General features: G+C 35.0%; 1 long non-coding RNA gene across 3 annotated transcripts in view; it reads left to right on the forward strand.

The window, feature by feature from the left end:
* LOC139084999 (uncharacterized) overlaps positions 1-16,383 on the forward strand; it is a 426,452-nt gene that overhangs the window by 119,752 nt on the left and 290,317 nt on the right. For 2 of the 3 annotated variants that reach the window (XR_011542938.1, XR_011542939.1), the window contains exon 2: positions 7,484-7,595. This is a non-coding gene — a long non-coding RNA (uncharacterized lncRNA). Of the gene's footprint in view, positions 1-7,483; positions 7,606-16,383 lie in introns of all 3 variants that reach the window. The other variant, XR_011542937.1, reaches the window with a different exon arrangement.

Consider the following 16,383-nt stretch of genomic DNA (forward strand, 5'->3'; position numbering starts at 1 on the left):
GTCCACAGATGGATAGAAATTTGGCCCCAGGATGGATCATACTCAAAATCTCAAATACCTGATTTAGAGTATTCAGATGATGGCATTTGGGACTTTCTGAGTTGGTGATACTTAGATGAGATTTTAGACTTAGTGATGATGCTGGAATGTGATAAGACTCATGGGGATGTTGGGTTGGGTGATTTTATTTTACATGTGGGATGGAGATGAATTATTGTGGGATAGAGGGTAGACTGTAGTTGGCTGAATAATGTCTCCCAAAAAAGATATGTCCAAATTCTAATTCCCAGTATGTATGGATGTGACCTTATTTGGAGATAGGATCCCTTGCAGATGTAATTATGTTAAGGATCTTGGGATGAGATTATCTAGGATTTAAGGTTCACCGTAAATCCCATTTCTGGGATTATACTATCCATATAAAAGAAAGGAGAAGTGGATTTTAGATGCAGAGGCACAGAGGGGAGAAGCTCATGTGAAGATGGAGGCAGATATTGGAGTGGTAATCACCACAAGCCAAGAAATACCAAGGATTGTTGGCAGCCACTAAAAGCCAGAAAAGCGGCCTGGAATAGGCTCTTCCTTAGAGCCTCTGGAAGGAACCAACCCTGCTGACATCTTGATTTTGGACTTCTGGCAGCCAGAACTGTGAGAGAATATATTTCTATTTTAAGCCATCAAGTTTGTGGTAGCTTGTTCTATCAGCTCTAGAAAATTAGTACATGTGAAGACACTATAGTTAAGTACCCATAAATTAACTTTTAGGAATTCATTTATGCATTAATTCATTCAAAAATATTTATTAAGCATCTTTTCTATTCTAGACATCATACTATATCCCGAAGATACCCAATTTTATGCAAAAACAATCATATTCCCTAATACAATGAAATGTATGATGTGTTAATGAAATGTCACAAAAACAAATGTAAAACTGCAGCAGTGATAAATACTTTGAGTGAGTCTGTATCTCTGAGAGTGTGCAAGAGGGGTCTTTAACCCAGAAGGTCATCACTGTGATGTAATGATGACTGAAGTTGGCTCTGAAGAGTGACCTGAGTTAACTAAGTACAGAATGAGAAAGTAGAGCATTAAAAGAATGGAGATATGTGTGAAACATTTGTGACAATAAGGATCATCAAATGTGAGGGACTAGAAGATATTGACAGAGGCTGGAAAGGAGAAAGCATGAGATATAATTGGAGGGAGAGGTGGATAAATTCACTGGGCATTTTTCAATCTTTCTGGCAACAATAAGAACATTCTCTCAATGTTTGTGAAATGCCTTCGTTGGGAAGAAGTACCTACTTCTCATCACAGAAGTTCAAAATTCTGTGTACTCACTTTTTCTGCTCTCTCAAAGCTAGAGTACAAGTCTATGGGTTAGGCTATGCCAGTCAGTGTTCATCACTGATATTTAATCAAAACCCAGGCCAGGAAAAGTTAGTGACCTCTTAGACTCCTTTCAATTTGAAGAGTGATGAAAACAGCAGCAGCCGTATCTAGTTTCCAGGAGCAGTTTTGGAAGCAGTGTCCCATGATCGGTGTCAATAGTGTCCTGTGTCTAGCAGCAAAGTCTTTATGTTCTGTATCAACAGCCAAAGTGTCTTCATGGAACACATTCTGTGGAGTGATTTTGGTCACTGTTCCTGGCTGCATAGCCTCCAGACTTGGTTTTGTGTCTCTCCAGAAAATTCTGTGAGCTATCCAATATATTTTAATACTATTTTTTTTCTTTTGGTTAGAGAGTTTTCCATTTCTTAGAATTAAGGGGCCAGATTATACTGGGTTGTGTGGACCACTTTAAGGTGGGTCAAGTTTGTCCTATTGTTATACATTGAAAATACTGACACTGAGATGTGAAACAGTCGTATCTGAATTTTGAAAGATCACTCTGGCTTCAGTGCAAGAGAAAATGTGAATAGACCAACTGGGAGATGATTTCAATTGTCTGGGCAGGAGGCAATGATAGTTTGTCAAGCACAATCATGACGGACATGGAAAGAAGTACTTACATTCAAAAAGTAGTTGAGGAAAACACCCTGATAGACTTCACAAACCAATAGAAAAAGGGATGGTGAGCAAGAGACATGTATCACTGATGACTTCACAGTTTTCAGATTGCAGAATTGATGTTTGTTTAAACAGGACACATTGGAAAATGATCAGTTTTGGGGAGGGACCCAGGTGATGACTATGGATTTAGTTTGGGCCAGTTGTGTTTGCCTTTGACACATTTCACTGGAGTTGCCGAATGGAAAATTGAATAAATAGATATCAAAATCAGAGGAATAATTGGGCTGAAGCTGTAAGTATAGTAATCACCTGCAGATAGATGACAATTGGAGCCATTGATATGGACAAAATGCCCAGGAAGAAAGTATACAATGAGAAGAATCTAAGTAATAGATTTGAATCTTAAGGAGTCCATGAAGGAACAGCCACAGACATAAGAGAAGAAACCAGTGGAAGAAAGTGACCTAAGAGGAGCATTTTTACTGATTTTTCAGTTGACATCTAGGCATATATTTTCCATTTCATTCTTTCCCTCCCACCTTCCTTCCTTCCTTCCATCTTTCCCTTCTTCCTTCTTCATTTCTTTCTATTTTTCTGTTAATTTTTTAAGATAAAAACTTAATTTTCTTTCTTGAGGAAGATTAGCCCTGAACTAACATCCATGCCTGTCTTCCTCTACTTTATATGCAGGACACCTGCCACAACATGGCTTGACAAGGGGTGCATAGGTCACACACAGGATCCGAACTATGGAACCTTGGGCCGCTGAAGCGGAACATGCAAACTTAACCACTGTGCCACCGGGCGGGCCACTAATTGATTTTTTTAATTAGTACATTTTTATAGGAAGGAAATGGCTCTTTCAAAATGATGTGCAATTGAACTTACTATGTTACTTCAGACTAAAACATGAAGAAGAAAATTTAGATCAAATCAATTGGTCTACTCCTGTCTGGTGGATTTGCTTTTGTATGCTTTTAGAATCATAAGTAGAGAGAGTCAAGTATTTTTTAATAGAGATATGTTCTTTGGGTTCTTCAGTAAAACAGATTTGAGTGCGCCCTAATAAAGAAATTAGATTAGAATTACTGGATTGTGTATTTCATAATAGCTGATATTAATATCACTTTGAACACCTCGCATGCATTATCTTATTTAGAGGGCACAATCTCCCTATTTGTAGTGAATTATTATTTAAATTTTATAAATGAAGGAACTAACGCACAAGAATAGATCCTTGAATTCAGTTCTGACTTACTACCAAGCCCATATTCTTACATGCTAAATGATTTCGTTTCCCAACAAACCACTTCTGCAACAATTATAAACTCTTCCTGTGTACAAGGCGTTTTCTATGTATAGAATGTGCTCCTGGGCCTCTCGAAAGTCAAATAACACTTTTTTCAGTTTCTTCCTTAAAATTACATAAAAAGTAGTATTTGGGGGTAATTAGGACCAAAAAGAATATTCCGTATTTAAATCATTAAATGTCATTTATCTTAAATTCCCAGTCCTTTGTAGACAATATTACTACAGACCTTATTTGTCAGTGACCTGAGAGTATGTGCAAAAGAAATGTGGGATCAGCAGGGAACATCAGAAGGCAACCAAATCAAATTGTGGGGAACCAAACAGATTTCCTTATTTTGATATTTCTTGTTCATAGTTATGCCATACGGAAAGTGTATCCAGTTTTCAGCAGGCAATTTGACAATGTGTCTTATGATAATTTGTCTATGACTTAGATGAAATCACAGGAAACAGGTCTTTTTCTCCTTTCCTCCCTCCCTCTGTTCCTTCCTTTCTCCCTCCTTTCCTCCTCTCCTTCCCTCCCTCCTGCCCTGCTTCTCTTTCCCTCTCCTTTTCTGTTTATATTTCTTTACCTCTTCAATTAATTTTTCACAAGAAGGAACTGACTCTTTCTGATAGATATTACACTGAACCTACTACATCACTCCAAATTAAAATATCAAATAGGAAACATATTGAAGAGCAATAAAACTCAAGATGATGGAAAAATAGGCTAATATATAGGGACAGAGATAGATAGCTATAGATATGTATGATGTAGAGATACGTTATATAGATACATAGAATAATGACAGGAAATGTAAAATCCTAATCTGAAGTTCAAATGGCCAGCTGCTGAAATACAAATGGGAGCACTATTCTAAGAGTATTTCATATGAAGGTGGGTTGGAAGAGTTGGCCAATGCAATATAAGGTATTGGTATGACTTGGTTGTCCAATAAAAAGGTCTTTGTGTTTCATAAAAGATAAATGTGGTATCACACCAGGTTTATTATACTCACTACAAGCCTCCTATTCTCTCAGTGTGACATTGACAAATTTAAACTGTTTCAATAGATGTCTGTGAGCTTGGCATAAGATTATTTATGTTTTTATTTATTTAAGCATTCAATCTTTTCTGTATATTTTCATTGGTCAACAAGAGATATCTTTGGCTGGGTTCTCTGCAGAGACAGACCGTAAGACAGGTTTGAAAATTCCTTCAGAACCATCAAGGACTTATGAAGAACTAAAAAGAAAAAGAGCCAAACTTATTTCCATTCTCCATTATTTCTTTCATGAAAACTCTAGAAATTGGAGTTTAAAAAAAGAAAGAATTAAGGTCATTGAAACCAGGCAACAAATGGCTTAAGGTGACTTAAGAATGAAGATGTGAGGGTTGTTTAACCAGGAGATGATAACAGCATTCAGATTCATAGAGGAATCCTATTTGATATAACAGTGACTGTCTATGTTGAAGATACAATAACTTAAAATCAGTTTAATTTAAAGCAAATGTAATTTAAATTATGTGAAAAGAATTAGTGATGAATACCAAATATTCAAGTTGGAACAATAGCTTCAAAGACCAAGAATTTACCAGTGGTGTTAAACTAAGCATTTTAATTTTATAATTAATCAGTTCAATTTTTTTTACTAAAAATTCCATAATTATGCCCAAATTACAATGTATAGCAACACTATTTTAAGAATCCTGGCAGCAAAGGCTAAAATTTCTTTCTACCATTACCAACTTCTTTTAAATGCACAACTCTCATTGAAATTGTTTTCTCATCAATGTTACTGTGTGTTTTCTGAATAAATAGAACAAAATAATATCTTTGCACTTCCTCATACTAAAAATCTATTAGCATGTTATATTAATTTATGTTAAAATGGAGGCAAGATGGTATTCTGAAGCAGGAAGCAGGTAAAACAGTAATACTTGCCTTGAGAGCACTATTAATTCTATCAATTTAATGATTTCCCCCATCTCACACATTTCTGTTGTTGTTATTAAAATTCTCTTCTTGAAAAACCTCCTACCCTTGCTGTTACTACTTCAACTTAGACACCAAATTTATGCTATGAAAGATTATCTGAACCTTAAAATCTGATGACAAAATGAGGCCAAACTCCAAAATAAAAGGCGACAGTTTTCTGTGCTAAAATGAACATACAGACACTTAAGAATTTTAACAATTACAGCAGAGATATCATGGGTCATAGTGTAAATTATTGAATGAAAAGAGTAACTAAAGAAATAGTGGCCAAGAATAAATGTCAAGTAGAAAATGGAACACTTATTATAAGCTCTTCAGTAGATGTATCATAGGAGCATCAATTTGAAGAATTTTGAAGTTCTTTTAGGAAACTAAGACAGGAACGAGTGGAAATTAAAAGCAACAACAAGCTTAGTTGTTTGAGGAAGATCCAGAAGTGACAGTCAGCTTTCTGAAAATGTTACACCCAGCTAAGTATTTCATTTAGTCTCAAAAAAAGTTGGTACAAAGAAGAATAGTATTTGTTGTGGTAATTTAATTTGATCTGAAAAGACATGCTATTTTTTTTCCTTCTTGAAATGTATTTTCTTTTAAGGTTAAGATGCATGTAGAGTAAGTGGCAAGATTAGTGTTATTCAAGAAGTGTGAGGCTAATAATAATGAAATTCAGTGGTTTCCTTCATGCTCATTCTAGATTTTGGACAGTTGCCTAATCTATGTCTGAAAGCAAAGGAAAGTTTAAGTGGTGTGTATATATAAATTTTGAACCTAAAAATAGCGAATAAGTGTTGTGAATAGAATACTTAATTTGTCTTTATTACCTGTAGAGTAAAATATATGTACAATTAACTCCAGTTTAATTATATTAAAGGTGACCCGAAAAAATATCACAAATTTCAATTGCTTCAGCTATGTGCTTCAGCAGTTAAATGTCTCTTCCAGCCAAGCCAAGATAGGTCAACAAATAAGCTGATCAATAATGACCCTTTAAAGCACTTTGTGAAGTCCTCAAAGTCAAACTCTCCCATGTTTTACTTTTGCCGATAATGTCAGGGTTCACATGTGAAAAAATCCAAGAGCCAATAGTTGGACAGTTGGGAGGTCTCTGTAAACTTACTCAGTTGGCTGCTTTCATGGAGGAAAAGAAAGAGTTACTTCTTTCAGTCCTTTCCAGACCTAAAACATGGTCATTCTCAGCCATCAGATTCTACAAAAAGACAATGACAAGAATAGTTACTATGATACATATTTTTTAATATGAAATGTAACAAATTTTTTTAAATTTTAACTTTCAAAGTGCTGGACCCACTATTTCCTCTGTCTTTTTTCCCCATATATTAGTCAGGATTCTCTGGATGAACAGAAGCAATAGTGTGTGTGTGTGTGTGTGTGTGTGTGTGTGTGTGTGTGTGTATAGAGAGAGAGATTAAAATTAACTACCACAACATCCCTCATTAGATATTCAGACTCTCCAAGCTTCAGTAGCTTAACAAAAATGGATACTCTTGTCCACCAGCATAAATACTGCTGAACTCACTGGAGAGAAATGGCAATGGAGTGGACAGTTTCTCTGTATGAGACAAGATCACCTCTACTTTATGCCACAACAGAAACTCTGGTTTGCCTCTTTGGAAACCATATATGGAAACTATTTTAAAAATCTCCATGTAACCTGGGAATTATAATAGTCATCATTGCTATTGTGTGTGGAAGGCAGACACTTTACAAACAAGAACTCTGAGAAATTTAAATTACTTCTGCTTTTCACATGGTGACACTAAAGATCAAGAAGGTCAAATAACTTTTCCAAGGACACGTTTATTGTAAATTCTGAAGCCAAAATCTAATGCAATCTGACCTACTTCCAAGCCCCTGCTTTTTCTATGCTTCTATTTGTATTCTTTTTGTGTCCTCGCAATCCTATTTCCTTCAACCTACTTCTTCCTTGAACATCCAGAGGTTATTAGCGGCTGCCTGCCTCCCCAGCCTTGCTCAGGGGAATTATAACCACAGTCTAAGAAACCCCCGTTGCTTTCCAATGTGCAGAGCTCTCCAGAGAGTTGCCCATGTGAAAAGCACCTCAGGAACAAATCAAAACCTGCAATTCCTAGTGATTCCTCTTGTGATTTGATCTGAAGCTCGTTTTTGAAACGACTGTGTGTTTTCTCTTCCAGGGTGGTTAAAAACACATCTCTACATCAGTAATGACCTAGCTTCTCCACGTACTCAAGGAGGATCAGGAGTATGACTACATTTCACTGTGCAGTGCCCCAAGGTCTTTCCAAGGTGAATGTTGGTATGTCGGCTATGCCAATAACCTGTATTTTAAGATATACAATTACTACATTAGCTTCCAAAAGTTTGGTTTAAATACTTCCATCCATTTTGTTTGATGTAGTAATGGATGGGTAGAAATTAGTCTTATTTATATAGTTTTACATGGTTGCTCAATACACTATTTATTACTAGTCTTGCTTAACTGTTTTATATGTGAATATCTTAGATCATCATATTGATTGAACTCTTACACTTCATTTTGTGTGGAGGAGATGTTCAAGAAATATTAGCTCATTTATTGAATGAATGAACGGACAACTATGGCACAAAGAGCCAGTTAATAAAATGATAATCTGAAAATGGAGAGCAAATACATTAAAAGATAAATTTACACAGATGTTAAGTAAAAAACCAATTGCTATACCCTTTAAGTGCTTTTCATTGTGCAGTATTTAGAATTAATTGAGTCCAAAATTTAAAATATTCTAGACTTAATTAAATCAAAGCTTCATGCCTTTGCACAATTTATGAGACTCCTCTAAAAAAACTGATATTTCAAGAAAAATAATCTACAGAATGTTAGAAGTAAAAAATGAAAAAGTAAAAATGGATTTACAACTGGAAAGATTTATGATAGAGCACTCTTCGCTTATGAGGGAAAGACTTTCTGTGAGTGGGTAGCCTAGTTCCGGCAGAATTCTTTTAGCAGATGAAGCCTTCCTCCTGTGGGTGTATATGGATTTGGAAAAAACAATCTCTCCTACTAATCTACAAAGGAGTAAGCTGTCTAATAATTGTATGTTCAGGTACCCCGTTACTGAAGGTAACATTACCATTCTCCTTCTAACAAGTTCAATTTTCAAATGGATGAGATGAAGAAAGTGAAGGGAAAGCTTGTAATTCTTTATCCCATCTTTGTGGATGGTTATAGATTTTTCCTCTTTCTATAAATGTTTTTCTAATTCAAATAGCACGTTTGTTTTTTAATGGGAATATATATAAATGGATAAAGACTAGAATAAAAAATGCCAATAGTCCCATAACAGAGAAATGATAACTCATTAACATTTGGATATATAATCTCCAGTCATATCTCCATTTCCTATGTGAGCTGGGTTGACCTCATCTCACAAGACTTCGGTAAGACTATGTCAAATTTTTTCCCCTATTCTGTGGTATATCTTCTCTAAGAGCTTAGTGAATTCACAAGGGGTGTATAATATATATATTTTGCTAGTTATTTCTGGTTTTTATTTCTGCATCCTACTGTATTCTTTTTCACTATTCTGCATTTTTGCGATTAGTACTTTATCTACTCTCACCACAACATGAACACAGATCCTTTCATTCATTCAAAAAATACTCAGTGGGGGCTGGCCCAGTGGCCGAGTGGTTAAGTTTGCGCGCTCCGCTGCAGGCAGCCCAGTGTTTCGTTGGTTCGAATCCTGGGCGTGGACAGGGCACTGCTCATCAAACCATGCTGAGGCAGCCTCCCACATGCCACAACTAGAAGGACCCACAACGAAGAATATACAACTATGTACTGGGGGGCTTTGGGGAGAAAGAGGAAAAAAATAAAATCTTTAAAAACAAAATACTCAGTGAATGCAGACTCTATGGAAGGCACTGTTCAAGATCCTGGGGAAACAACAGTGAGAAAGACAGATGGAATCCTATTCTTGTGAGTTATATTCCAGGGGTAGTGAAGAGTATGAGGGCAGACGCCCAGGCAAACAAATGAGTATAATAGCTTATACGTCAGATGGTCTTGAGTGCTATGGAGAAAAATTAAGCAGTGGAGTACAGTAGGGGTTGGAATTTCTAAAAACTGGTCTGGAAAGATCTTACTGGGTAGGTAACATTTGATCAAAGACCTGAATGGGGTCTTTCAAGTTTGAGGACACTTTTAATTGCTATGTCATCCCACCAAACTAAAAAGAAAGGAAAAAACAAAGGCAAAAACTCTATAAGGTGGCCTTGTTTAAGCTTAGACTCGAGTTTCAGGAGAAATAGAAGAAATTCACTATAGCAACCACAAAGCAAAAAACTTAAATACTAAATTATTTTTTCTTAAAAATTCTCATTAATTTAAGGCTTGAGCCTCTTGCAGTATTAATCAACCCCCGTCGCTTGCCTTCCGTTACTCTTGATTTCCTTCTCTTTCACTTTCTTCTCTATTCTGCATCCCATTTCTTTTCTCCCGTTCTCTTATCTTTTCCCTTCCCTTGATGTCATTCTTCCCTCACCCTAAAATTCCAGTCGTGAATGAGTGAATACATAGACATATGAATTTGTTTTCAAATGGGGAAATACATAATATTTTCTGTGTAGGAATCATTTTCTACTATTTTCATTTTCTACTATTGTCTCCTACTATTTAATGACATCAGTGTCTCATAATCTATATTTAGACAAATTATCAAGGTTCTTTCCTGAACAAAGACTATTCTATCTTGAGGATAAATTATAATTGCTAAAGGTAATTTTCTTGCTACACTATATATGCATGTTTATAAATAATTAGAAACATATTTAAATGCTTTGTAGTCTCCTATTTATTTCATGAAATATTAGCTCTCTGCTATATCATTAGAAATTTTCAAAAATAAGCTTTAATTGCTGCTTATCATTTTGTCATGTGTATATATCTCAGTTTATGCAAAGAATTTTACTATTGTAAAGCATTCTGGCTATTTCCGTTTATTGTTATTATCATTATTATTCTTATTCCTAAAAATAATGTGGATTTCACATCACATACTCTGCAACGAGAATTGCCCGGTTGGTATGTAATCTGGACACAATACTGAGTAACTATGGGACTCTGGACCAGTTACTTAAAGCCTCTGGTCCTCAATTTTCTCGTAAGTAAAGTAAGGATAGTAATAGTACAAAGTTTATAGGATCCTGGTGATAATTAGTGAGTTAACATATTGAAAACCTTAAAAAAAAGATGACACGACAATTGTTCATTAAATTTTGCGTATGGTCGTTATTATTAGAATCATTATTACATTTTGGAAAAATATTTGTGCATACATTTCTGATTATTTCATTAGGGCTGGAAGTGGATGTATTATGTAAAACCAATGAAAATATAATGAATTTAAAGTCATGGTCCTTATGAGACTGGTTCCCAGATATGAATGAGAATACTCGTCTAACTTTATTAGTACTGAATAATATGCTTTTAAAACATTTAATAGTTGATAAACAATAATGATACCACATTATAATGTGTACTTATTTTGTATTGCTGGTTGCTATAAAGTTTTTTCTTATATTTATTGACATTTATATTTCTTCCACCAATTATTCTCTTTATATCTCCACACATTTTTCTATAAAGTTTTAAGTTTTTTAAAACTACATTTCTAATAAAGCAGAATAAATGTAAATGTAAAAGATTGCATACAAGAGCCTCTGCAAACTTAATTTTAGGAATAATTTGAAACATCAATATTTCAAAATAGTGGAAATCCAGATGTTTAATTACCACCAAGAGAATTATGAAAATTCCTTTAGCAATCTATTCTGATCTTAGAAAATTTTAATTATATGTGGCTTTTTTATTAAACAAAGGGAAATCTTTATAAAGTTCTATTAAAAATTGATTTCTGACCATAGGGCAGTAGAAAAAAATTCTAATAAAGAGAATGTGTTTTAGAAATTAGAATAATCTAAAACTGAATGTGTAAATGATGAAAATAAGATTCTTCTGGCACTTACTTTTCAACCTCAATTTATGAAAATCCCGGCAGCATTCTATTGAAATTATGGGCTTTAGAATGGCCAAATTGAATTCTGATAGCTTACCATTATAAGATCAGTCGGTCAGCCGAATGGTATAGATTATTGCCTCCTCAGCTGTGGACTTCTAGCAGGGCACTGTGGGAAACTTAAAATTTAAGGCATATTTAGTTGCACCCTTGTGTGATATAAATGACTATTTTAATATTTAAATTTCCCTCTGTTGGGATATAAAAGATATATCTCTCTGCACATTGTGCAAACAGGAGATAGATACATTCTGCCTCTTTAATTTTTCACGTCTATTCATTGAAGCACTTTGTCTTACAATAATCAGCTTTCTTTGGTTTTCCTTTTATGTTATGGAGTTCTGTATGTGCTTTGAGTAAAGGCTCCACGGAAAACACTAATAATCCCTCGGTATGAGTATTATTTCTGATTCTGGAAGGAATACAAATTTGTGTATCAGAAGAATCCCCAGGGTTTGTTTCCACCATTTGTAATTATTAACATACGGGCACAGGTGAGACCAGTTCAGGATGGTGGTATTTGGTTTTCAATTAGATTTTAATCTTTTGTTCAACCTGTTAGTATAAAGGGACAATGAAAACAACCAGAAGCAGTTAAGCTTTACACCCAGACGTCTGCCTAGTGGGAAAGAACACACTGAGTAGTTGGGGTCGGGCATTCTCCAGAATGATATCCTAAAATACGCTAAGTGTTAGGAGAACTGTTTTACAACTTGTTGGCTCCTGCCGTCTTATGATAATCATTTTATTAGAGTTCCCATTTACCTTTATTTGATGTACCTTTATTTGATGTACAGACATACTTTCGTCTTCTTATATAATGTAAACACCTCATTCTATACCATTATTTAAAAGGTATACAGCCATACAAAATAGCATTAAAACACTAGATAGCATAATTATCTATGCAGTTTTATAATAACTGAAAAACAAATTTTGTTTCCTTATTAAAGTTACTACAGACTCTACAAAAGAATTTAACAGAATTTAAGTATACGCACACATACAAGTCTATTCTACTATTTTGGAGAAAACCACCCACATAGAAATGATTAATACAAATCCATGGAAACCTTTTTTTTGTTGATGCTCACTAATGAAGTATATATAGGGAAGTTCATAGAGCAAATGCAAAGCCTTGTTGAGGTGCGGGAATGTAGTTTTAAGACTAGTTTAAGACGACCTCAAGGGAAAAGAAATGTGTATAGCAATGTCTGCTCGATTACAGAATACTCCCATAATAAATTATAAGGTAACCTGGTGTTGAAGCCCAATGTAATTACCTCTCTTAGAAGAGAGATTCTGTGACTATTCACTACAGAGATAAGCAAAGCAAAAATGTTCAACCAATTCTCTGATGCTGTTTCATCAAATTGTTAATGGATAATTGTTTACCATATTATTCTATTCCTGACAGTCCTAAACTGCTCTGAAATATCAGATATCTTGCTTAGGACTGCTTTAACATATGTTAGAAAAGTTTCCTTTGGGGGCCAGCCCCGTGGCTGAGTGGTTAAGTCCTCGCGCTCCGTTTTGGTGGTCCAGGGTTTGCCAGTTCGGATCCTGGGCGTGGACATGGCACCACTCATCAGGCCACAATCAGGCAGCATCCCACGTGCCACAACTAGAAGGACCCACAACTAGAATATACAACTATGTAGTGGGAGGCCTTGGGGAGAAGAAGAAGGGAAAAAAAGATTGGCAACAGATGTTAGCTCAGGTGCCAATCTTTACAAAAAAAAAAAAGGAAGAGAAAAGTTTCCTTTGGACCAAGGCCAGGCTGAATGGTCTTCTCGCTCCCTCCCAAGGCTGCTCTGAATCAGCCAATAGCCTGGTCCTTTCGAGTCGCCAACTTCAAAGAAGCCTCATGTTCTTTCATGGGCAAGGTGTTCTGTATTCCCCAGGGAAATAAAATACATTGTTTTGTACTACCTTTCCTTTTTCTTTTCTTTGAATTAATTGCCCCCTGCTTATTTCCTGGTGCTGTGTACATCTATTTCTTATTTCAAAAATAGTCAATGACTGTGAAGAAACAGTTTGAAGAAGAGCTCTGTAGCATTGACCCCTAGATCTAAGGATGCTCAACTCCTTCCACCATTCCATGGTTCTAAAGGGGTTCTTTAAATTGAGGCATAAATATTAAGATTGTTTCTTATTTAGAAGGATGCAAAACCACAGAAAATTAAAGGTCAAAAGAAAGTTTATTTAAAAATTGCAGGAAAGCAGAAATCATATTGGGAAAAAAATAACTTTTAGAAAACCACTTGACTTTGAGCTTATGCAAAAAATTGAAGCCATGGATACAGCCTAGGTGAAAGCCTAGACAAATTAGAGCAGGAGACTTTGTAATCCGGGTCCTAGGCAACGGGGCAGCAGGAGTTGGGAAGATTTGAGCTTAGGAAAGTATAGAGAATTGAGGAAGAAAGACATTTATGGAGGGAGGAGTTTAAAAGGATATAGGATCCAGAGGAGCCACAGCTGATGCTACCCCATATGGCTTCTTGTGAAACTAGGAAAGATGGTTTTCCATCAGATGAGAGAAACCATGGGCCACAGCTCTGGGATCAATCAGAAACTTCGCTTGCCCCTTCAGCTTTGCGTCTGCACAGGGCACAGTCTGCTGAACCACGTGTGGCTCTCCTGGGCAGCGCTCTGGGAAAGGACAAACTGTTCCTGATAGGAGGAACAGCCAGAATACCAGGTAGCCAATTTTCAGTCACTCTCTGGCCTGTGTTACGGGCTATTTCATTTTCTCTTACATTCGGTAAGATGATGAGTGTAGAAATGAAAATTTAACAAGAAATCTTGTGTGACTTATGAACATGAGAAGGTAAGTGTTCTAAGAAGCCTCAGAAATTGGGGAAGGGCTACCTGGTGTACTTAATTAAATAAGAAAGGATTTCCAAGGTTGCGGAGGATCTGGGAACATCTGGTTGAGACACATGTAAGCTGTTAAATCTAAGACTCACATTTTAAGTGACTTAGGTATCATTCACATTCAGTGGTAAAATACATGGAAATGACTTTTAGGAAAATAGAGCAAATGTTCTCTCTCTTTAGATAATATGTTTTGAATTTTTTTTTTTTAGCACTCTGATGAATTATCTCCCAAAGTGTAGGAATTTCTTTGCATTTATTAGTAAATTATTTAAAAGAATATAAAACATCTCTGGGAAAACACTGACAGTTTCCCATAAGTAATAGGAATATGGCAATTTTCTATTCTTTTCATATGCTCGATGTTACTGGGGAACTCTAAACACTGCAACATTCCAATTCCAGTGAAGAAAATTATGGCCAACTTATGTCCTAGTTCTTCTAACAGTTAAAATATAAACAAACAGAGAAGAAAACCAACAACTCTCCCAAAATCAAGCATTCAAAAGCTTCCAATGCCTTGCTTCCTTATCTCTTCTTTTGCAATTTTGTTAAAGGAAAGAAGTTCCAAACATCAACTCGCGCTTTATTCACTCCTTAAACACTAGCGTTCTGGACTAAATCTGCCCATGCTTTCCCTTTAGAAGTTCTGCGCTTTCTCATTGTTTATTTTAGTTCCATTCATTAAATATGCAACATTATGTTGTCCTTATATTTTTAATTTCCAAGCATTTGATGTTAATGATCATCTCTTTGTTGAACCTCTGCTCTTGAATTTACTATGTCACCCATTTATTTAGCAATCCCTAACCTCTGTGACTGATATTTATCAATCTCCTTCTGTGGATCTCCACCTTTATATATTTTCACTTGTATATTTTACTTCTTTCCTTTATCATTCACTCTGTTTCTGGACTTTTCTCATAGATTTTCTTCTACCACCTAAATGTAAATGATTTTTGTCCACATGGACAGTCTTGAAATTTCCAAATGCCTACTGACAATTTTTTTATGGAAATATTGATCATTTGACTCAAAATTGTTAAATTTTGAGTGAAGTATGGATCATTGTTAAATATTGATTGTTTGACTCAAAATTTGTTATCTTATTGTCTGTACATCCTCCTCTGCCAGTATTCTTGATCTCAGATTCATGGTTCATTCGTGCTAGAAACCTCTATGTGAATTTCAGGAACTTTTCCTTCACCTGCCATCTAGTTATTGGTTTTTCTAAGTTTTCCTTGTTATCACTGGAAAACTTGTGCAAGAAACCGACAAAGCAAGCATACACTGTCTGTGATATGAATCCAACAACATGTGTAGGTTATAATCATGGCATTAGTCTCCTGGCAAAGTTATTGCAAGTTCACATTATTTAACTACTGTCCTGACTGTTGTACAACACTGTTTTAATTTTATATTTCTTATGTAAGCAAAATACATCATTAAAGGGGACTTATTACTATAAGCAAATAAATATATTTATATATGCCTTCCTCTTTCCTAACACTGCTATTATAAAAAGATTGCTTTTCACAAGAAGTAGCCTTAGAATAAAAAATTTCTACAACCAAGTTCAGCACTTGAACTATGTGAAGAGTATATCCATTTTTTTATGCCAAATAAAAGAAAAAGATTAATTTTTTTACCTTTGGGCAATTTAGGTCTTTTGTGTTTGTTGAATTCAAGAGTATTTGGATTTTAAAAATTAAAATTTCCCCATTAATTCTTTACAAAATACATTGTGAATAATTTTAGCAAATAACTTTTAAATGTATTTATATGCTACTCACAATTTATATGTCAAAACATGAAATTGTCTTTTTGAAGATTATGACCTTTCATAGATATTGAATATATAGGATATTATCACAGAAACTATAATGACTTATGTGCAGCATAACTCTCCAAAAGAACTATATATTATTTATTATTTCTTTAACCTACTAGAATATTGACCCTATTTGGCAGGGAACATTAAATAGACCGTGAAGTGGGATACAAAGCAGGTAATACTCATCCAAAGCAGAGAGCAATGGATTTATATATGAATTTGTCATTAAACTTAGTCTATTTTTAAATAAGATATATCATTACATGGATTTAATTTAAAAATACAAAATATCAAATAAAAACCTAAG

The sequence above is a fragment of the Equus przewalskii genome, chromosome 8 (assembly GCF_037783145.1).
Source record: "Equus przewalskii isolate Varuska chromosome 8, EquPr2, whole genome shotgun sequence".
In the NCBI taxonomy this organism is placed as follows: domain Eukaryota; kingdom Metazoa; phylum Chordata; class Mammalia; order Perissodactyla; family Equidae; genus Equus; species Equus przewalskii.